This window comes from Lissotriton helveticus, chromosome 8, assembly GCF_964261635.1.
Source record: "Lissotriton helveticus chromosome 8, aLisHel1.1, whole genome shotgun sequence".
Taxonomy (NCBI): Eukaryota; Metazoa; Chordata; class Amphibia; order Caudata; family Salamandridae; genus Lissotriton; species Lissotriton helveticus.
This window is the reverse complement of record NC_136069.1, coordinates 1,214,715,897-1,214,740,826: the sequence shown is the minus strand read 5'-3', so window position 1 is coordinate 1,214,740,826 and position 24,930 is coordinate 1,214,715,897.

Below are 24,930 nucleotides of genomic sequence, written 5' to 3'. Positions count from 1 at the left end.
CTCGTAATTGAACATGCTGGAATAAATTAATTCTTTCTTGCAACTTTACGTGGATTTGACAATTTTATCGGAGTGGAGTGCATTTGCAGAACGTGTTTTTGCTGTGAAACATTATATATATATATATGTATATATATATATATATATATATATATATATATATATATATATATATTACCTACTGGCGGTCGCCAGTAGGTAGTTATAGTTAGGACCTAGTTTCCATAGGAAATCGTCAACATTCTATTTGGATTAACTTTGGCCCTGGTGGATGAATCTTTGCGAAGTTCTCAAAGAAGATGGCTCGGTCCACTGCGCTCCTTCCCTGAAAATTTGGGGGGGATTGGTGAAGTGGGGGCTGAGATAAAAGGGGGGTCCCAAAACGTGTTTTCTCCATGTTATTTTCCATAGGACGTTTAGACACGGCTACAGGTCGAACGGCTGAATGGATTTATAAGAAATTTGGCAAAACTGTAGAGTCCGGCTCGCAGATTACGCTTTTTGTGGAATGGTGTAAATCCGTTCAGTAGTTGCTGAGAAAATTAAAGTTAAAGTCAATTATATATCTATAAGCGCGGACGGGTGCGCGCACTCAAGCGGCTGCACGCGAGCGGAATTTTTTTTTTGCTGCGTGACGTCTGTTAACGTTTGATTCGAAGGAAATCAGGAAGTGTTGACCGCCATTTTGTCACTGCGAGTAAATATATTGTCATTTCAAAGCGTTGGAACATGGAAAGGGGAGAAGGTAGAGGTTGTTTTGCTGCGTAGGTTTTCTCAGGGTGTGCAGTAAGGTCCTTAAAGGCGAAAATATATAAAAAAAAAATTGAAAAAATTGCGGGGTGCGCGCACACCTATTTACAAGAGTGTGAAAATGGAGATAAATCAGAAGTTTGAGTGCTTTGATATAAGGTGGCTCTGAAAAGAGCCCTTGTGTTTATTGAGTTGTTTCTGCATTTATAAGTAAGTACCGATGCAGAGTCTGATGTTGCAGAGGAAGATTTTGTTTCCCTCATCCGTGAAATGAACACCATCTGTCCTATAGATGTCTTGCATGTGGTAACGCAAGTTGTTGTGGTAAATAGAACCCATGCTATAATCTCTGAGGAAAGCAGAAACAGATTTATTAACATGTCTCCTTGCTTTCTCAATTTGTGCACAATGTTGATTGGACCAATTCCATTTCTGTTTTTGGCATATATTGGAATATACCAAGGCAGTTCGAGGAAAAAGTGTCATCAATTGTCTAAAGGTGTCTTTTAGAAGCATTTCCAGACCTACCCCAGTCAATGTGCCTAGATCGTTCCCACCACAGTGCACAATTATAAGGTCTGGTTCTGGGAGATGCATAAAAGTTTTCACCAATGGTATTAATTGGTGACATCTTAATCCTCTTTGCCCAATCCACGTTATCTGCACATTTGGTAAATCAAGGTTGGAAATTCGTCTGCTTGCTGCATATTTTCCACTCCAGTGAATATAGCTGTGTCCTAAAAGCCAAACCTTCATTTTCAAGGCAGATGCAGCCGTGCTCCGATGGGTTGTGGAAGTGGAATGGCAGTTAGAAGCTGAAATTCAGGATAAAAAAAATGGATGAGGCTTGGTGTGGTTGAAAAACAAAAGATGATTGGTTGATTCTAATACGTGAAGATTGAAGACTACGTTGCATGTTAATGTTATGTAAAAGAAAAAGTAGTATTGGGTGTCAAAAAAATGACATGTAACAGAGCTGTGGATAGGCAGGTGTTTCTGGAGGGAAAACAGTGTTGTTAGTTTGCTGTAGAACGTTGAGATATGAACTTTTGACCTGTGCCTTCAGCCAGGTGCAGAATGAGGTGTTACCATGGAAACAGCCAGAGATGGCAGTGGGTGATGGGTGACTTTTATGTGACATTGAAAATATTGTGAGGGACAACCAACTGAAATGTGAATTTGAATACAAAATTTTGCGGGAGGAAATATGATTGGCTGAAGAGACATATATGAGTCTGTATTGACTGGATATCTGTGCCATTGAATTTTGGTTGCAGTGATAGCAGCATAATTGAGACTTCCGTCAAACGAATATCTATTTTGTGACTGTCACTGTTGTACATCGTACAAAGCATTGGTAAAGGTAAGTCTGTAACTGTTTGTTTTGTCATGTACTGTAAAAGAAAGGGTTCACTGGCTGTTATAGGCCTGTGGGTTCTAGTATGAGTAAATCAGGTCGACAAAAGAAAATATTAAGTTAGTACAGCTGAAGTTACCTGGAACTCATGAATACTGTTTCAATATACAATCATTTTAGTTGAGATTATGGATTAAAAGAGAGAACGTGTATATTTGAAATGTTTATTCAGAAATGCACTGTTTTCAAGGCAAGTTTCTTATCTAATACGAGTGCAGACATTGTAAAAAACAAAGTAATCTGTATAGCCACTAGTACATAAAATACAAACGGTATAGTTGATGAAAAATGAATATGGTTTAGCAAAATTAATTATACACTCTTATGAGGAAGTATATTGGGGCAGATTTATAAAGGCCTTGCGCCGCCGGTGCGTTACTTTTAACATAAATAAGGCTCATTATATGTTAATAAATGGATGAAGGTCTCTGGCTTTTCAGTTTAGGAACGAAACATGAAAATGCTAGTGGTTAGACCAGTGTTTCCCAAACTGTGGTCCGCGGACCCCCAGGGGTCCTTGACCCATTCTCAGGGGGTCCACAGGCAGCAGTTTTAAAAGCACTTCAAAGTTCCTTGCAGAATTATCAGTTTTGGAGCAACAATAAAAGTGTCAAGATAACACCAGTGATTAATGTACCTGCTGGAGAGAGGAGAGTTTTGTCCAGTGGCAACTTCAACTTATCTAATGTAGCACAGAGGGTTACTGCAAAGAATATGTACCATGTATTTAATTTAAAAAAATGTTATATGCATAAGTCAGTGGGTTACTTACTGCTTTTGTAAGTAACTTATTTTTCTTCCCAGATTGTCGTATCCTTGTGCATAATAAGGTCTTCATTTACTATTCTTTGAAAGCTAATAAAATTCAATCTGTAATGATAACTGTGTTGTAGACTGCACCATTGTTTCCCAAAAACCTTTGGGGGAGAGCATTCCAAAGCACCCTCTGTAGTGGTCAGGCTCACTCATTGCACTTGGTATGCACCGTATGGGGACTTGTCTGAAAACATTTTCTAGGGCTGCTTTTGGTTTCCAGACTGGCCCTTGCAGGAGCAGGAGCCTCGAACAGCAAAATAAAACCAGCCATGTAAAGGTTTGTCACTGGGATGCAGCACCAATCTTCCCATTAAATTATTTAGTTTTTTGTAAATTCACAGAAGTGGAGGAGCGTGTCGTTATCCTCCTTGGCTTAATGACACGGTCCACCACTTCGGAAATGAGGGTTTTGGCCATATTTACAAGAATATGGTGCAGCCCTGTGTTTCCCCCTGCGCTTGCGCTACACTTAGCAGGGTAGCGGCAATGCAGGCACCCTTGCACCATAGTGAAAGTGTGACTGCGTGCAGGGGAAGATTGTTTATGTACAGGAAGATCCTCCTTCCTGAACATAAAAAATCCAAGGCGTTTTGCTTTTTCCATGTGTACTGCATAAGGCAGCACACATGAAAAAAGCAAAATCGAGGAGAAATAAAGCATTTATCCTCGTTTCGTCAAGTTAAGTCCAGGTGTTTCCTGGTTTTAATTATGGCGCAGTCTCCTATTTACGCTGCCCTTGTAAATAGGAGGCAGCGTTAAAAAATCAATGGCTGTTGCAGTGGAACGCCCATCGCAACACCCACTGCCCACCTCTTTCCCGTTAAGTATTGCATGAAAGTGGTTCTTATTTGCAAAGCAGCGTTAAGCCATAGTAAGTGGCTCAACGGTGCCTTGTACATAGGGCGAAACCCATATCGCCCCGGGAATATCGCAAAAAGTGACGTTCCCATGGAGATAGGGGTTTGTAAATCTGCCCCAAAAATTTTTAGTAATTCGAGTTTTTCTTTTGTGTACACCTGAAACAATTTCCCTGAGATATGTGGCATACAAGGTAAAACAGAACACCGGGACCTTTATCGATTGCCTTATGTTGCACAAAAGAAAAAAATACACGTAACAGACTTGGATCGTTTACATTTTCACTATTTCTGGGCACTTTGATTTTTGACCTTTCAGTAACCGACTTGCTTTATTTCGCCTGTATTTTACGTAGATCGGAAACAATGGCTATGTATTCGAACTTACCAATTCAAGAGCTACTATTATATTTGGTTTTCACAAAATCTTTATTCAAAAATGATGACGTACAAATGCAGGCATACAACCACGTAAGTGATGACGCACAAATGCAGGCCTAAAACTACGTGGGCCAGCCACGGAGCAGACTGGGGCTGTACAAGAGGGCATATTTATCTGAGGAAAACATAACTGAGTCGGTGGTCATTTTATTTCATCAAGGTACGATAAGTGCAATAGAATCATATCGAAAATTCATTGTGGGCAAGTACCATCAGTGTTGAAAAATCGACCTTTCAATAATAATGTAATTAATGATGCGTCAGAACTTAATATCAATTAATTGTCCGAATGGTCAAGCAATACTCATCCCCTCCCGCCATGTGCTTCAAGAACTGCATCCATATTTCATGATCTGAAGTCTGAGCATCCGGAACACAACGGGGAATTGCGAGTTTCGTTTATATCGGCGCCATTTTGGGTGGGGTCAGGCGGGCCCAAGTATAGTCAAAATGTCTCCACCAACTCGGGGTTGGACCAGAATCTCTTTCGGCAGTCCAGAAGTGCCGTTAAGGGGCAACAGAAGGGACCGGTGACATGAACCATCAATCAAAGAAAAGGGAGGGGCAACAATCTTTCCTACCGGGTCATACTGATGTTCCACCAGAACCGATCGAATCAGTAGTCTGCAGGATTTTTGGTCATTCAAACTGAGGCTGGCGTCAGCATGAGAGCGCCAACGTCTCGTGGCTACGCTTTGGTCGTTCTGCGGGCAATCATGGCAGTCCTTTTCCATCGGGGGCGGCCGGAGGCCCGCGGAGGCCGAGGGCCCTCCGCAGCTCTCGTAGAATCTTCAAAGTTGAGGAGAACGCCTCTGGACAGGTGTCTTCCATTCAGAAAATATTGTTGGCAGCATTTTGAAAGGAAAGACAGGGGCCCATTTTCTGGTTAACAGGCGACCAGGCCAACTTTTCACGCCAGGCCCATTCCTGCAAAGTCGACCAACATTTTTAGGAGATCTGCAACCACCGGCAGTCACTGGGTTGCAGGAGCAGATGGACTCAAGCCTGTCGGGCGAAGCATCGTTGCACCGCCACAGTGGACGAGACCCTGCTGGGTGAGTGGAGCGTCGCTGTACCGCAACAGTGGGCGAGTCCTTTGCTGGGCTCGTGGAGCGTCCCTATACCGCCAGAGTATGCGAACCCTTTGCTGGGCTCGTGGAGCGTCCCTATATCGCCACAGTGGACGAACCCTTTGCCGGGTGCGTGGATCGTTGGGGGTGCAGCTGAGGGGCCTTCACCTGGGGAGGCGGGAGAGGCTCGTCCGCGCCGCCTCTCCCTCCCAGTGCACCCCACGGCGTCTTGGTGACATTTGTTATGGCCGGACCAGGCGATGAAGAGGGGGGGGGTCGGAGGCATATGCAAGACATCCCCCCCTTGTGGCCTGCAAGGCGCCGAAAAAAGAAGAGAATGGGAAGACAACTACAACTCGGGTAGGGCCCATGCCTTCTCTGGCCGATGGCGGCCGGCCGCTCTTTGCCACAACCCCAGGAACGGATCCCTTGGTTCATCCTGGGGACAGGCCTTGGCGTGTGGTGTCGCCTCCGGACTATTCGCGTAATGGTTCTCCACCCCAGGCCGTTGCCGACGGCTTTTGTAGACTTTCTGACGCTCAAAAACCCTACTAGAAAGCAGCCCAAAAGTAGCCCAACATTGCTACTTTGGGGAAGGAGGGACAGGGACGGCGTCAAGTAGACGGCGAAATGCATTGTGGGTTTGTTGCTGCGACCGTTTGTCATGTAAATAGTTGTTTTAATATATTTTTGTTCAAGAATAAAAACGTTTTAACCTGTTATTTTGCTGTTGTGTGGTATATTTCTAATATTTGTCGCTCTGATGTCGTTTCCCCTCCCAAATGTAACATGTGATTGTAATCTACAGCCGGACATTCCGACAGGACATGAGAGCAAAAGGGGGGGGGGGTCAGATCTGAAGTTGGGCAGGCGATAAGATCACGTTTTGCTATGTGGGGCTATCTATGTTCGTGATGGGGCCTAAAAGGGGGCAAGATGGCGGGGCCACTGTGCCGTGACTTTCGCTTTAACTCCAACAGTGGTGAGGGTGAACACAAATGAACGCCGTTTATGTACATATACATTTTCATTTTCTACACCACATGAAACCTGCGTCAGGTTTCATATAGGCGTTTTGTTGCAGGGTGGGCATTCATTTGCATGAAAGCCCTGTAAAACTAACACAGTGAAATTTAGAAGATTTCACTGAGTCAGCTTTATAGCATTGCTGAATCAAATCCTTACGCCTGTTTGAAACAGGCATAAGGAGTGATGCACCATGCAATGTGTGGCTTGCTCCTGTGCATTGCAGTAGACATGTCGCGCTTACGACGTGATTCCTGCAATGTGCTGCTTTTGCGGCACAGATGCGTGACGCATCTGTGTTGTTTTTGCTCAATGGTGCTCCACATTGTAAATGCGGCACACCATGGGTGGCAGAGCAGCGGTGCACATTAACTGGTGCATCTCTGGGGATGCGCCAGTTAACATAAATCTGCCCCTTTACATTTAAGTATGAGCAGGGGACACAGAATTGGTGAGGCTTATCCAAGGTTAAAAAGAGATGAGTCCTGTTTACTATTATAGTCTCTGAGATTTGTCTCTTACTCTGCAACATCTCATTGTTGTTCTCTTGCTTTAAAGATAACGACAACATTAACCATGAGTGATAATGAGCAATCCGTTGATCTCGATGTTATTGTTGAACTTGTCATTGAAACGTCAGTGGAAGTGGATCCCTTAGATGATTTAAATCCTGAGGATGATGAAGAACATGATGAGGATGCCGATTTGTCAGAATTGTATGACATAGGGTGGGAAGCTGACGTGCTTCAGCATATGGAACTATAAACATTTATTTTTAAAATGTATTGGAAATAAAAAGTGAAAATGTAAACCGTTTCATTTAAAATTAAACATAACTTGAAAAACAGGTTATGTGTAGTGTCTTTAATAAAATAGTCAAATATGCTCATAAAAATATTTCTAAAGCAATGAAAAGCTTTATTAACAAGTCACATGACCTGTTATGCTTACGTTACGCGCTCCGCGCCGCGCCCCGGATTGCTTCCGGGAAGCTGCGCTTCGCGCCTCGCGCACCGGAGGACTTCCGGGTGCGCTAACGCGGCGTGTCATATGACGCATTATGCAACAACGCGATACGTCGTTGGGGCTCCACCGGAACTGATTGAATTGGTAGTCTACAGTGTTTCTGGATGTTTCAGACTGAAGCTGGCGTTAGCATGAGAGCACCCCGTGGCTACGTCGTGGCCATTCTGCAAGCAATCATGGCAGAAGCTTCCCACCGGAACTCTGCGGGAGTCGGGGGCCCCGGTGACTCTTGTAGAATCTTCAAGGCTGATGGGACGCTTTTGGGAATGGGGCCCATGCCGTAGCAGTGAAGCGTTCGAGTTCCAGGGTTGTCCAGAGCCATCCTTGCAGGCCAGGCCCAAGTCTGTGGAGCCGACCGCCATTTCCTGAGCTCCGTGGCAGCCGCCTGTCGCTGTACCGCAAGAGCGGGTGCAATTCAGCTGGATGGCGGGTGAGACGCTGTAATAGCAAGAGCAGGCGTAATTGAGCTGGCCGAGCGAGGCAATGTGCCGCAGGAGCGGGCGCAACTCAGCTTGTCGAGTGAAGCGCTGGGGTGCAGCTGAGAAACCTCCACCTGGGGAGGTGGGGGAGGCTCGTTCGCGCCGCCTCTCCCTTCCAGTGCACCCCACGCCGTCTCCTGGTGCAGCTATATGTGATGGTTGGACCAGGGCACCGCAGGATGTGTCTTCAGGTCAAACAGATTGTGGGACAAGGTCCAGAATGGAAAAGTCACCAAAAGGCTAAAAGTTCCGCCGGACCCCGGGAGCCGGCCGCCTATGTCGAGTGAAGTGCTGGGGTGCAGCTGAGAAACCTCCACCTGGGGAGGTGGGGGAGGTTCGTTCGCACCGCCTCTCCCTTCCAGTGCACCCCACGCCGTCTCCTGGTGCAGGTATATGTGATGGTTGGACCAGGGCACCGCAGGACGTGTCTTTAGGGGTGTAGCAGAGAAACCTCCACCTGGGGAGGTGGGGGAGGCTCGTTCACGCCGCCTCTCCCTTCCAGTGCACCCCACGCCGTCTCCTGGCGCAGGTATATGTGATGGTTGGACCAGGGCACCGCAGGACGTGTCTTTAGGTCAAACCCTCAACTATGGCACCCAACATCCAGGACTTATGACATTTGTGGAAGGCTGTGACATCGAAGCATCTCAGGGACCAAGCATATGCAGAGTCCTTTCTACAGCCTCTGCGTTCCTTCTTACCTAGTTATGGTTTTTTCACTGCCACTCCAGGCTTTTAGTCTGTGGATGGCAAACTATGAACCTACACTCACCTATGAAAATCTTACTATTGATGCTTGACTGAGGACAAGGAGATCAGTGAAGCGCTGGGGTGTAGCTGAGAAACCTCCACCTGGGGAGGTGGGGGAGGCTCGTTCGCGCCGCCTCTCCCTTCCAGTGCACCCCACGCCGTCTCCTGGCGGAGATGTTGCAGCAGGCTGCCATGTAAATAGTTATTTAATTAAACGTTTTACCATGTTACTTTGTTGGTGTGTTGTATATATTTATAATATTTGCATAGGGTTTCTCGTTATTTTGGGCGGGGTGGGCGGCGGAGCAAATTCACTGAAAAAACCATAGGTTATAGACCATATATAGTTAAATATCTCAAGTCCTTCTGTGCACTCGATGGAGATACAGGTCGTCGATCAGAAAATGTGCTGGCCACCTCTAATGGTAATAGCGTGGCCAGGGCTTTTGTCGATGCCTCTGCAAATTGCACAGGGTGCACTTGTTTGACATGCCGCACCATGGTATGTATGGAAAAGGAATATTTTTTTGTTGGATTTCCTCTTGAGAGAAACGAGTCACATATCGTGCAGGTTACTTTTGGTGCATTTACTTTCTTTTGATCTTCAGGATAAGTGAAAAATTGCCAGATGAAAGATTCTTTTTTTCTTCTTAAAGGTAGTCGATCATTTTGGAAGTGTTGTTTTCATGTTGCAGCAGGCTGGCATGTAAATAGTTATTTAATAAAACGTTTTACTCTGTTACTTTGCTGGTGTGTTGTATTTATTTATAATATTTGCATAGGGTTTGTCGTTATTTTGGGCGGGGTGGGCGGCGGCGCCGAGCTATGTTGCAGCCATCATGGCGTCGAGCTCGGTTTCTCTCACTAGTTTCATATTTCTCATGAGGGGTTGTTCCAAATGTTTCTATTTTAGCGAGGTCAAAAAGAGATCCTATCAGTGGCCTACTGTTTTTGCTCTATTCTTTTTGTTTTCTCTAACGATTTTTAAGTTAAAGTTTGCTAGTACGATACAGCGGCTAGTCCGCATTTTATATATATGTCTTTTTTATTAGGGGTGTCCTCCGGTGGAGTCGGACGATCTACCTCTAATAAACGGTAAGTGTTCCTCTGAAGGAATGCGTCTTGAAAGTGGCTGACTGTAATGTATGATATTTTACTCAGTGACTTTCAGGCCCAGGTTGTATGTTTTTTCAACGAACTCCGTTGTAACGCATGCCTTTACCACGCATGCGTTACAACGGAATGCTATTTACACGCCTATCTTTTTCCACGTATTTTAGTGTGGTGACATCATTAGTAAAAAAAAAACGGCCTTTTCCTTCCTCTCAGATGTCGATTGGCTGCACATCACGTCTAATGGTGAGTGTTTTTTTTGGGGGGGGAAGCCCCCCAAACCCCCCTTTTTTATATGTACCCTTTACCATACATGCCTTTACTACGTACCTCGTAGTAAAAGTATGCGTGGTAAAGGCTGTCGTTGTAACCACGCATGCGTTGTAATGCATGCGTGGTTAAAGTTTTCGTTGAAACGGCCTCGTTGTAGTGGTCGTTTCCCTTCAGGCCCATGCTGTTTCAAAACTGTGCATGTGCTTGAAGCAGGCGTAGGTATTGACGCAGCATAGAAACTACTAAGAACCAATTGGAAGTGTTGTTTTCAAGTCACATGACTTCACATGCGCGTCTCAGGACGTGTACGCGGTGATAGTATCTAGTCACGTACGCCATTTGGAAGTAGCGGTCTAATTCAACGAAGTTTCAAAACGTGAAAAGGAGTAAATTCAAACATATCCGGATTTAATATATCTTTTGAGCTCGATTCAAGCATACAATTGTTAAAGTATAAAACCTTTTATATATTTTTTTGAAAATAGCAAGGTGTGTACATTCGGTCACACACGAAAGTTTAAAAAGACATTCGACTCCATTTAATGAAAATTTTCATAATAATAAAAAAGAAGCCTAGGTTTAGTGTCTTTGACGTAGTATAAGTTCTTTGATGGGTCTATGAAGAAATTCAATAAGTTCAGATTGCAAAGTTTTCACGTAATATGTAGGTGGGTGCGCGCACATGGTCGCGCACGAAAGCCTGGAAATGCGCTATCCATTTTATTGAGAACTGTTGCCGAGAGTGCGCACACCGGGTCGTGCACGAAAGTTTAGAAAGGCTATTTTTATTTACAGACAAATTTTAATGCGTTGAAAAAAAGGCAAGGTACAGACTTTCTAATTCTGTATCGCTTTACAAGGAGTCTCTATGCAACTTGAACAGTGAAGAAAACGGCTTGTTTCCGAAAAAAATATTGCCAGAACTTTATTGACAAAAGTATAGGTTGTATACACGAGATATTTCTGAATTAGCATTTTAAAAACCAATGAAATTCACTGAAAAAACCATAGGTTTTACACACGTTATAGTTAGGAAGTAGCATTTACAAAACCTATGAAATTCACTGAAAAAACCATAGGTTTGACACCAGTTATAGTTAGCTGGAAATTTTACTGATATAAAACCAATGAAATTCCACGTTATAGTTAGTTGGACTCACTATAACTTGCGCGTGTAATGCACTGCTGATGACGTCACATATTACATCACTCATGACATCACTGATGACACCATCCTTGTGACACAGTGACAGACCTCCTTTAACTGTAATCTAACCCTTGAAACGCATATTCAATAATAGAAACTAAAGTTTTCAAAAAAATGGAGATACCCATACCAGTTACAACAACCAATTCAATAATTCCATCATCTATATACACATGCACTAATTCACCAACAGTTCTATATAGTCACTCATACATATATTCACTAATCATATGTAGTGATACACCTACACATCCTGTTACACACCGACAGTCATCCAAAAGTTATTCACACACATACTCACACATGCAAATAAACTATTGAACATCCATTTATTTGCATAAACAGCTATACACACACTACCACTTTACTTCTAAGGAAACTTACACATACTTACTCTCTTAAAAAATCACTTATAGAAACTCAAACTAATTTAAACAGGAACTCTTACAATACCTCACTCTCACATATACTCACTTATATACATCAATATTCACATATACTACATTAAAACATATGTAGTTACTGATAAAGACACTAATAAGAGAGTCATTCACTCACTCAAAGTCAAAGTCAAAGTCAAAAAGGTTTTTATTTGTGTTGGTACTCGACAGAGGACCACAAATATAGCATTTTAAAACAAGAGTAAAAAAGAATATACATCATTAATTAATATAAAAACAACATAGTTTTAAAGAATTTGTAAAAATTATAGCATACAAGTTCGTTCTGAGGCAATTTGCCCACTGCTAATAGTTATTTTTCCTTTGTTATCCTGCATGTACGATATATTGGATCAAGATACATAGCACGAGCTTCTACTACTTTAGAACTAGGGCAAACAAATAGTAAATGCTCCATGGTCTGCTCGCCCCCTTGACATAGAGAACAGAGAGAGGAAGATTCCCCCGCTGACCATTTTGATTTATAGGATTGCACAGGCAAAATACTTAATCGTAACATCAAGATCACCCTCCTTGCACTATGTGTAAGGGAAAACCCGATATAAGGCTGGATGTGTTTATACTCTAATGGGTCTGTGAAGGATTTGTATGTTGGTAATTTTTTACTATGCGCAAGGTTCAAATCAAAGCTCAGCCTTGGGGTAAAACATTTAAGAAAGAGTTTTAATTGCGATACAGACCAGGGGAGTAATATATCTGTAGTAATTTCAGCCATTCGAAATGCAGCTGTCATGTTCCCTAGAAAAGTTTGCTTAGCTGCTTCTGTGTCAAAAGTTTCTTTGTTCAGCAGGAATCTAAGTGTTCCCTCCTTTGCATGGAGGAGGTTGTAGGCCCACCTAATGATATTGGCCACGGCCGTGGCATAAGCACTTGTTATAGCAAATTCTAGCCTTAGAACTTGTACTGGTGTTGCAGCTGGGACCTTCATGATTCTTTTCAGGATTTTTCCTTCTTGGCGATCCATGAAGCCCCATTGTTTGATAGGGATATATTCCATTGCATACGACAGGACTGCTGGAATTTTTACTTTATATATTTTTAATAGTGAGGAAAAATGCCTGCTCCCAGTGGCGCTATAAAGTCTTAAGAGTGCTCCAGCATGTAAATCAGATTTCTTTATTAAATTATCTAAATGTTTTGTGTTTGTTAGTTTCTTTGAAAGAATCCTGCCAAGATACATATATTCATTAACTTCATCGATTTTTTCTCCGTCTAGCCTCCAGTTGTATTTAGCACTTTTTTTTCTCCCAGAGAAAGCTACAACTTTTGTTTTCTTTATATTTGGGATTAAGAAATTTACTTTTGAATATTGATACAAGATGTCCAGAGAATTTTGCAAACCAAATGGAGTGAGGTCAAACATCACTATATCGTCCGCATAAAGCAACGAATGTATACTTTGTTTGTTTATTTTTGGAGGCAGGCTCGAGCCCCGTTGTAACTGATTTGGCAGGTCGCTGAGGTATAACGAAAATAGCATAGGGGCTAGGAGACATCCCTGTTTAAGACCATTAGCTGTATCTATTCTTTTCGTTAAGCCTTTTTCGCCCCCCATTTGGACTTGACACCAAGTTTTGGTGTGAAGGCTTATTATTACTTGTAACAGGTGTTCGTTGATTCCAAGACTCCTCAGTTTACTCCATAATGTGGGTCGATCAACACGATCAAATGCAGTCGAATAATCTATAAATGCCATGTATACAGTCTGACTTTTTCGTGTCACATATTTGTCGAGGATAACCTGAATAATTGCGATATTATCCGTGACAGAATGCTTAGGTCTAAATCCAGCCTGGAACATAGGTATTAGACCCAGCGAAAAAGCCCAATTTTTCAGATGATATAATACTTCCGCAGCGAAGATTTTTCCGGTGGCATCCATCAATGCTATTTGACGGTAGTTTCCTGCTACCGTTTTGCTACCTTTTTTATGTATAGGGATAATTATGCTCCCCTGCCATGATTTTGGTACTTGTCCAGTGGTCAAAATATAGTTAAAAAGTGGTGTTAGCATAAAACTCCATTCCTTAGGATCTACCTGCAGGGCCTTGATCGGTATTTGGTCGGGACCGAAGGCACCTGTGCTTCTGGCTTTTCGAATATGGGTTTCTACCATTCTTGCTGTTGTTGTAGGAATTAAGAATTTATGATTTTCCTTTACTTTTTCTGTGCTATTTTCTTGTGATTTAACCATATTTGATTTATAGAGATCAGTCAGATAAATTTCCCACTCTTTCGGCGGAACCGGTACCGCTAATAGTTTCTTTTTTGTTCCTGTTAGTTTAGCTATTAGGGACCAATATGTTCTCTGGTTGTGTTCTTTTGCAGCAATTTGTAAGTCAACCCAGTTGCGATCTTGAAAGATTTTTTTCTTACTTGTTTTTTCTCTTCTCAGTTGATTTTTCAGTTTGTTTATTTCTTTTTTTTTGTAGGAGAAGAATTTAGATATTGAGCACGTATCAATTTATTTAGTTTTTTCTTTGTTAATGTATTCCGGATTTTGTTTGTATTTTTCTTCGTTTTGTTACCTGTATTTTCTTGTTGTATCATTTTTTTTAGTACCTCTTTGACTTCGTTGAGCCTACTCTCAAAGTTTACTATAGGGTCATCTGAGTGGGATTTCCTTAATAGTTGTGTATGTTTGATCAATATTGTTATTTTGTCCATGAGAGATGAATTCCAAAAGATACGTCTCTGTACGCAATTTACCAGGGTTGCATTTCTATAGAGGATCATCTGACCTTCTGCTGCAGAGTGAGCTGACCAACTGGTACATAGTTGCATCACGGCGTGATCGCTGTCGGGTGTAAACTTGGAATGAAGATACATGATGGTTTCAAATAGATCTTTGCCACAGATGATGTAGTCTATGATTGAAGGACTCCCATTTCCCTGTCTAGTGTATGATGCCGGTATGTCTCCTTCGATATTTCCGTTCAGGATTACCCCATTTATATTAAATAGAGCAGATAGCATCATTTTCCCTCTTTTATTAGAGTGAATATCTATAGGGAATTGGGGAGTAGAAAAGTCCAGTGCTTCCTCTTCAAAGATTCTTTCCCACTTTTTTATTTCCAAATTTGAGATTTTTCCATTGAAATCACCCATGATTATGTAAGATGGAAACATATGGACTTCTATTATTTGCATGATAGTTTCCATGGTATCTACGAATAAAGTGTCCTGCTTTCTTCCAGGGGGGGCATATATATTAAAGAGCAAAATTGCACTTTGTGAGGCCGTGTTGTGAGTATTTAGAAAAAATTTGATACATTGCAAGTTGTCACAATTTGTCTCGGCTATCTCCTGCGCCCATAAGTATTCCTCCCTCATTAGAATAGCCAAACCTCCTTTGGCATGGCCCCGATTAGTTGCTTTTGCTGATATGTTATAAACATAGTAACCTTTCTGTGAGAAGGGTTCTGTTGCCCAAGTTTCTTGTAAGGTCAGAATATCAGGCTGTTTACTGAGAACTTCCTTCATTTTGTTTATTGTTCTCCCTGCCATATTCCACGATGATAACTTTAAACCTTGGTTAAACAGGGTACTTCAGGCGGTTAAAACTTTTGCTACAGTTCAGTGTCCCCGATAACCAGGTACAGGACTTCGCAGTATCTATATCGGTTGCTCTTTTCTCATTTGAATCCGAGTACCAAATTTCCCTTTCCCCTTTATTCACACGAATTTTCAAGAAATCTTCTCCTTGTCGCATACCTTTTACATAGTTTACTCCTGAGTCTTCATACTCCGAAAAGGTTCCATGTGCATTTTTTTGTGTGTTAAAGATTGGTTGCATATAGTCTTTTGAGGTTTTATAGTTTTTATTTCCTTTGGGCTCAACCTTCTCGATTACATCATATCCGAATCTGTGTATTATTTCTTTTTCCCTGAGTATGATCCCAGGTATTACTGGTGACCAAAAGGAAACCAGTGCAATTTTGTTATTATAACCTCTTTTTGGGAAGGTCACTAGGTCCATTTCATTGCTAGTCAATGATTGGAGAGGCTGTATATTTTGCAAAAGATTGAGTATCCTGCCTCTATTGAGTGGCGTATTATCGGTGGGAAAAAGTTCCTCAAACTGTAGTGCATTTGACTGTATATTAACACTGCGTTGGGGGTCCTTCTCATCGCTTCTTTCAGCACCGATATTCTCATGTCTTGTCTTTATGACCCTCCTAACTGGGAGATATTCATCCGCTCTTGGGTTCAATATTGGCCTTGTCTCTATAATATCTCTTTTAGTGGATTCTCCTTCTTTAATAGAATGTAGCGTGTTATTCTCACCATTTTTCTCCTCTAGATCGTTTCGAGGTATATTAATTTTTTGGAATTTTAGTTTGCGGGATTTCTTTTTGTGAATCCTTCTTAGAGGTTTTTTCCTCCTCTTATTTCTTTCCGTTTGCTCAAGATCCTTGACTTTATTTGTTGTTATTTCTCCTTTTTGGGTTTCTGAGTTAGTTTTTGTACTAAGATCCTTATCTTCTTTTACAGAATCTTTATCATATGTATCCGTTTTTCTTTGTTTTATGAAAATCGGGAACTGTTTTAGCCTTTTTTGTGGTTTTTCTCTAAATAATTTTTTTAAGGAATAGAGTGTAGATTCATTTAGAGATTCCGATTTTTTCCTTTCATAGGTTTCTATTAGGTCTTTTTCTGATGTCTGAGTAGCAAAATTACATTTTCTTTATTTGGGACCATCTTCTGTTTCTTTAGGTGTATCATTCAAATGCTTTTCTGTTGGTTTTGAAGACTCCTTTTTCCTTTTCTCTTCTACTAGGAACTTCAGAATACCAATTTGGACATCCAATGTTTGATCTGAGTTTTCAAGGATGTTTCCTAAGAAGGAGAGAACCGATTCTAATATTTCCTGTAGTGAGGAAAGAGCCTTAGATAATGGAATTGTGGATTTGTCAAGATTGTTATTGTCAGTTAAGAAAGGGTCCAAGAAAGAGTCTTGTTCTTGAAATTGATCAGATTTTTTTGGGGATCTGTATTTGATAACTTTCTTTCGGGATTATATTCTTCTAGTTCTAAGTGAGGTATACTTGGATCCTCTATTTTATATAGGCTCCCATCGCCTTTTGTAGGAGGTAGCTTTGTATTAGAACTATTTTCTTCTGAATTATGATTGAGTATATTTGAGTCATCTGTTTTATTTAGAATCTCATGGCCTCTTATAGGAGTTGATGATTTCAAGAGAGTAGCTTTATAGTCCGTTGATTCTGGATCATTTGAGGAGTGATTGGACTTATTAATCGACGCCATGTCACTTGCATTGTGGGTCAAATGGGGAGATTCTAAGAGGCATGTTTGATCCCCAGTACTCAAGAATGGTTTAGTTTCGATGTCGGACATTATATTATCTGGTTTCTTTTTTGATGGTATAGCAGAAAAGTATTCGTTAATTGCCGATGTTAGAGTACTTCGACCAGGTTTTATCGCTTTGTCTGTAGATTTCCTGACTGCTTCCTCAGTTCCCATGTGCTTCATAAATATTGTGCGTGAAAGTAATTTTTTTAGACCCATTTAACTTTCCTTTTAGAGATTATACAATGATTTAACTGGTAAAAATCTCAGTGAGTCACGTTCCAGCGCGGTATGTGTATTAGCGAAATACTTTAGACAACTCCTCCTCACTGGTAGAATATTGATTTACCTCAATTTACAATGTGGAAGTAATAACCTTTTATAAGGGATTCGGCTCCGCACTGACCAGTTCTTTTTGGTGGTGATGTTAATGGGGTAGCCCGTCCCGTCCTCGTTCGTCCCCGGACGGCCACAGACGGCCCGCCCTTTGCCCGGGCTTAGCCCCGGGCGCTCCCGCGCAGCGTGCCTTCAACGTATTTGTGGAGTAGATACCTGGAGGTGGGCGGGGCGGTCAGGGAGAGCGGGCCAGGTGTCTCGGCCAGTGGAAGAACCGGGACTCCTGGGAAAGCGAGTCCCGGGTTCCACGCTCGCAGCCCTGCCCTGTCGCTCACCCCTCTTTCCCCACAGCAAGCAGGCAAGCGCTCAGTCCTCTGAGCAAAGCGGGACCCGCGTAGCGGGTACCGCGAGGTATAGGCGGTTAGATGTCAGGAAGCAAGAGTCTCTTCAGGATCGAGACGGTGGCAGCCAGCAAAAGCACAAGCAAGTAGAATCCCAGGACGCGGAGGCGTCCACGCCTTTTCTGTAGATTGGAGGTGGGCGGGGCGGTCAGGGAGAGCGGGCCAGGTGTCTCGGCCAGTGGAAGAACCGGGACTCCTGGGAAAGCGAGTCCCGGGTTCCACGCTCGCAGCCCTGCCCTGTCGCTCACCCCTCTTTCCCCACAGCAAGCAGGCAAGCGCTCAGTCCTCTGAGCGAAGCGGGACCCGCGTAGCGGGTACCGCGAGGTGTAGGCGGTTAGATGTCAGAGAAGCAAGAGTCTCTTCAGGATCGAGACGGTGGCAGCCAGCAAAAGCACAAGCAAGTAGAATCCCAGGACGCGGAGGCGTCCACGCCTTTTCTGTAGATTGGAGGTGGGCGGGGCGGTCAGGGAGAGCGGGCCAGGTGTCTCGGCCAGTGGAAGAACCGGGACTCCTGGGAAAGCGAGTCCCGGGTTCCACGCTCGCAGCCCTGCCCTGTCGCTCACCCCTCTTTCCCCACAGCAAGCAGGCAAGCGCTCAGTCCTCTGAGCGAAGCGGGACCCGGGTAGCGGGTACCGCGAGGTGTAGGCGGTTAGATGTCAGAGAAGCAAGAGTCTCTTCAGGATCGAGACGGTGGCAGCCAGCAAAAGCACAAGCAAGTAGAATCCCAGGACGCGGAGGCGTCCACGCCTTTTCTGTAGATTGGAGGTGGGCGGGGCGGTCAGGGAGAGCGGGCCAGGTGTCTCGGCCAGTGGAAGAACCGGGACTCCTGGGAAAGCGAGTCCCAGGTTCCACGCTCGCAGCCCTGCCCTGTCGCTCACCCCTCTTTCCCCACAGCAAGCAGGCAAGCGCTCAGTCCTCTGAGCGAAGCGGGACCCGCGTAGCGGGTACCGCGAGGTGTAGGCGGTTAGATGTCAGAGAAGCAAGAGTCTCTTCAGGATCGAGACGGTGGCAGCCAGCAAAAGCACAAGCAAGTAGAATCCCAGGACGCGGAGGCGTCCACGCCTTTTCTGTAGATTGGAGGTGGGCGGGGCGGTCAGGGAGAGCGGGCCAGGTGTCTCGGCCAGTGGAAGAACCGGGACTCCTGGGAAAGCGAGTCCCGGGTTCCACGCTCGCAGCCCTGCCCTGTCGCTCACCCCTCTTTCCCCACAGCAAGCAGGCAAGCGCTCAGTCCTCTGAGCGAAGCGGGACCCGGGTAGCGGGTACCGCGAGGTGTAGGCGGTTAGATGTCAGAGAAGCAAGAGTCTCTTCAGGATCGAGACGGTGGCAGCCAGCAAAAGCACAAGCAAGTAGAATCCCAGGACGCGGAGGCGTCCACGCCTTTTCTGTAGATTGGAGGTGGGCGGGGCGGTCAGGGAGAGCGGGCCAGGTGTCTCGGCCAGTGGAAGAAGCGGGACTCCTGGGAAAGCGAGTCCCGGGTTCCACGCTCGCAGCCCTGCCGTGTCGCTCACCCCTCTTTCCCCACAGCAAGCAGGCAAGCGCTCAGTCCTCTGAGCGAAGCGGGACCCGCGTAGCGGGTACCGCGAGGTGTAGGTGGTTAGATGTCAGAGAAGCAAGAGTCTCTTCAGGATCGAGACGGTGGCAGCCAGCAAAAGCACAAGCAAGTAGAATCCCAGGACGCGGAGGCGTCCACGCCTTTTCTGTAGATTGGAGGTGGGCGGGGCGGTCAGAGAGAGCGGGCCAGGTGTCTCGGCCAGTGGAAGAACCGGGACTCCTGGAAAAGCGAGTCCCGGGTTCCACGCTCGCAGCCCTGCCCTGTCGCTCACCCCTCTTTCCCCACAGCAAGCAGGCAAGCGCTCAGTCCTCTGAGCGAAGCGGGACCCGGGTAGCGGGTACCGCGAGGTGTAGGCGGTTAGATGTCAGAGAAGCAAGAGTCTCTTCAGGATCGAGACGGTGGCAGCCAGCAAAAGCACAAGCAAGTAGAATCACTAACACAGACATATACACACTCATCCACACATACAGTCCTGCACATATGCTGTCTTCAAAACACATACAAACAGAGACTCAGTCATTCTTGCATCTATGTACTAAGTAATACCCCCACCAAACCATGCAAACACTCATACTGATACTAAGAAAAACATCTAATAACCTATATAAATACACATGTATCTACTCATCAACCCATGGAGCCACTTATACACAAAGTGAAACACTAATACATATATTTAAAAATTTAAGCATTACTCAGTAATATATGTATTCACTAAGATATTCAATAATATATACATATATGACACATATTTATTTTTCAGAAAGACACACATTCACTGGATGGTGTCATCAGTGATGTCATGAGTGATGTAATATGTGACGTCATCAGCAGTGCATTACACGCGCAAGTTATAGTGAGTCCAACTAACTATAACGTGGAATTTCATTGGTTTTATATCAGTAAAATTTCCAGCTAACTATAACTGGTGTCAAACCTATGGTTTTTTCAGTGAATATATATATATATATATATATAAATTCAAACAAAGAGTTTAGCCCTCAGTGGAAGAAGCCACAAGAATGGTAAAATTTGGATCCATTTCTTTAAGGAGCAGCTGCAACAGGAGACACAGAGAGAACAGTCACCATCTGTTCGTGTACAGCCAGACCGGTTTCGGGAGTCTATCCCTTCTTCAATGGCTCCTGCTTGGCAATGATGATGCAGTATGCACTCGTGATATTAAAGCCTGCCTTCAAGGGCGTGGTCAGATGAAATGGCCTTCTGGGTCCTGTAGTGCATACACCATGTACCTCATGTGAGTTCATCATTGTGGCAGTTAATAAAATTACGATTAAAACCCATGTGGGCTGGTGAGCCTGTGGCTCTGGGTGTCCTCTTGTCTGTGGTCAGCTGCTTCTGGACACCACTCCCCCGTGTAATGATCGCACCGTTGGGCGCAATCACGGGTCCGCAGCAAGCGGCGGGCTTTGCTTCCGCGACTGGGCTCAGCCGCAAAATATTCAAACAAAGAGTTTAGCCCTCAGTGGAAGAAGCCACAAGAATGGTAAAATTTGGATCCATTTCTTTAAGGAGCAGCTGCAACAGGAGACGCAGAGAGAACAGTCACCATCTGTTCGTGTACAGCCAGACCGGTTTCGGGAGTCTATCCCTTCTTCAATGGCTCCTGCTTGGCAATGATGATGCAGTATGCACTCGTGATATTAAAGCCTGCCTTCAAGGGCGTGGTCAGATGAAATGGCCTTCTGGGTCCTGTAGTGCATACACCATGTACCTCGTGTGAGTTCATCATTGTGGCAGTTAATAAAATTACGATTAAAACCCATGTGGGCTGGTGAGCCTGTGGCTCTGGGTGTCCTCTTGTCTGTGGTCAGCTGCTTCTGGACACCACTCCCCCGTGTAATGATCGCACCGTTGGGCGCAATCACGGGTCCGCAGCAAGCGGCGGGCTTTGCTTCCGCGACTGCGCTCAGCCGCAAAATATTCAAACAAAGAGTTTAGCCCTCAGTGGAAGAAGCCACAAGAATGGTAAAATTTGGATCCATTTCTTTAAGGAGCAGCTGCAACAGGAGACACAGAGAGAACAGTCACCATCTGTTCGTGTACAGCCAGACCGGTTTCGGGAGTCTATCCCTTCTTCAATGGCTCCTGCTTGGCAATGATGATGCAGTATGCACTCGTGATATTAAAGCCTGCCTTCAAGGGCGTGGTCAGATGAAATGGCCTTCTGGGTCCTGTAGTGCATACACCATGTACCTCGTGTGAGTTCATCATTGTGGCAGTTAATAAAATTACGATTAAAACCCATGTGGGCTGGTGAGCCTGTGGCTCTGGGTGTCCTCTTGTCTGTGGTCAGCTGCTTCTGGACACCACTCCCCTGTGTAATGATCGCACCGTTGGGCGCAATCACGGGTCCGCAGCAAGCGGCGGGCTTTGCTTCCGCGACTGGGCTCAGCCGCAAAATATTCAAACAAAGAGTTTAGCCCTCAGTGGAAGAAGCCACAAGAATGGTAAAATTTGGATCCATTTCTTTAAGGAGCAGCTGCAACAGGAGACGCAGAGAGAACAGTCACCATCTGTTCGTGTACAGCCAGACCGGTTTCGGGAGTCTATCCCTTCATCAATGGCTCCTGCTTGGCAATGATGATGCAGTATGCACTCGTGATATTAAAGCCTGCCTTCAAGGGCGTGGTCAGATGAAATGGCCTTCTGGGTCCTGTAGTGCACACACCATGTACCTCGTGTGAGTTCATCATTGTGGCAGTTAATAAAATTACGATTAAAACCCATGTGGGCTGGTGAGCCTGTGGCTCTGGGTGTCCTCTTGTCTGTGGTCAGCTGCTTCTGGACACCACTCCCCCGTGTAATGATCGCACCGTTGGGCGCAATCACGGGTCCGCAGCAAGCGGCGGGCTTTGCTTCCGCGACTGGGCTCAGCCGCAAAATATTCAAACAAAGAGTTTAGCCCTCAGTGGAAGAAGCCACAAGAATGGTAAAATTTGGATCCATTTCTTTAAGGAGCAGCTGCAACAGGAGACGCAGAGAGAACAGTCACCATCTGTTCGTGTACAGCCAGACCGGTTTCGGGAGTCTATCCCTTCTTCAATGGCTCCTGCTTGGCAATGATGATGCAGTATGCACTTGTGATATTAAAGCCTGCCTTCAAGGGCGTGGTCAGATGAAATGGCCTTCTGGGTCCTGTAGTGCATACACCATGTACCTCGTGTGAGTTCATCATTGTGGCAGTTAATAAAATTACGATTAAAACCCATGTGGGCTGGTGAGCCTGTGGCTCTGGGTGTCTCTTGTCTGTGGTCAGCTGCTTCTGGACACCACTCCCCCGTGTAATGATCGCACCGTTGGGCGCAATCACGGGTCCGCAGCAAGCGGCGGGCTTTGCTTCCGCGACTGGGCTCAGCCGCAAAATATTCAAACAAAGAGTTTAGCCCTCAGTGGAAGAAGCCACAAGAATGGTAACATTTGGATCCATTTCTTTAAGGAGCAGCTGCAACAGGAGATGCAGAGAGAACAGTCACCATCTGTTCGTGTACAGCCAGACCGGTTTCGGGAGTCTAATCCCTTCTTCAATGGCTCCTGCTTGGCAATGATGATGCAGTATGCACTCGTGATATTAAAGCCTGCCTTCAAGGGCGTGGTCAGATGAAATGGCCTTCTGGGTCCTGTAGTGCATACACCATGTACCTCGTGTGAGTTCATCATTGTGGCAGTTAATAAAATTACGATTAAAACCCATGTGGGCTGGTGAGCCTGTGGCTCTGGGTGTCCTCTTGTCTGTGGTCAGCTGCTTCTGGACACCACTCCCCCGTGTAATGATCGCACCGTTGGGCGCAATCACGGGTCCGCAGCAAGCGGCGGGCTGTGCTTCCGCGACTGGGCTCAGCCGCAAAATATTCAAACAAAGAGTTTAGCCCTCAGTGGAAGAAGCCACAAGAATGGTAAAATTTGGATCCATTTCTTTAAGGAGCAGCTGCAACAGGAGACGCAGAGAGAACAGTCACCATCTGTTCGTGTACAGCCAGACCGGTTTCGGGAGTCTATCCCTTCTAAATATATATATTCATTGAAAAAACCATAGGTTTCCCACACATTATAGTTAGGAATTAGCATTTAAAAAACCATGCAGATTCATTGAAAAAACCATAGGTTTCACACATGTTATAGTTAGCTGATCGTTTCTCTCATACAAAACCTTTGAAATTCCTATGTTATAGTTAGCTCAGCTAACTATAACTTGCGTGCCCGCAATGCACTGCTTATGACGTCACATATTATATCACTCATGACATGGTCAGTGACATCACTCATGACATCACTGATGGCATCTCAAATGACATCATTGATGACATCATCCAGTGAATGTGTGTCTTTCTGAAAAATAAATAGGTTTTATATATGTATATCTAAAGGTCGATGGAAGAATAAATGTGTAAATAAGTGTCTAAATGGATGTTTTTTTTAAGAAAATGATTGTATAACTGACTTATTAAGTGTATCTTAGTGAATACATGTATTAGCGAGTAATGTTTAAATATATAAATATCTGTTTCAGTGTCTCACTTTGTGTATAAGTGGCTGCATGGGTTGGTGACTAGTTACATGAGTGTCGATATGGGATATTAGTTGATTTTTAGAGTATCAATATGAGTGTCTGTATGGTTTGGTGAGGGGTATTACTTACCGCATAGATGCATGAATGGGTGACTCACTGTTTGTATGTGTTTTGAAGACAGCCTGTGTGCAGGACTGTATGGGTGGATGAGTTTGTGTATGGGTGTGTTAGTGAGTGAACCACTGTCTCAATAGTATCTTTATGAGTAACTACATATGTTTTAAACTAGTACATGTGAGTATTGATGTATATAAGTGAGTACATGTGAGAGCGAGAGATTGTAAGAGTTCCTGTATAAATAAGTATGTGTTTCTATAAGTGATTGTTTAAGAGAGTAAGTATGTGTACGATTCTGTAGCAGTAAGTGTAGTGGTGGGTGTATAGCTGTATATGCAAGTAAATGGATATTTGATAGTTTATTTGCATGTGTGAGTATGTGTGTGAGTAACTCTATAGATGAGTGTCGGTGTGTAATAAGATGTATAGGTGTATGAGTACATATGATGAGTGAGTACAGGTATGAGTGCCTATATAGAACTGTTAGTGAATGACTGGATGTGTATGTAGATTTTGAAATTACTGAATAGGTTGTTCTAACTGGTATTGGTATCTCCATTTTTTTGAAAATTTTAGTTTCTATTTTTGAATGTGTGTACCAAGGGTTATATTACGCTGAGAGGAGTTCTATCAATCAATCAATCACAGCATTTATATAGCGCGCTACTCACCCCGAGGGTCTCAAGGCGCTTGGGGAGGGGGGGTCCGCTGCTGCTGCTCAAACAGCCAGGTCTTGAGCTGCTTCCTGAAGGCGAGGTGGTCTTGGGTCAGGCGTAGGTGGGTCGGGAGGGAGTTCCACGTCTTGGCGGCCAGGTAGGAGAAGGACCTTTCTCCTGTGGTGGCTCTTCGGATGCGGGGGACGGCGGCGAGGGCGTGGTTGGTTGATCGAAGCTGGCGTGTGGGAGTGTAGAAGTTGAGGCGGTTGTTGAGGTATCTTGGGCCTTGGTTGTCTAGGGTTTTGTGTGCGTGGGTGAGGAGTCGGAACGTGATTCTCTTG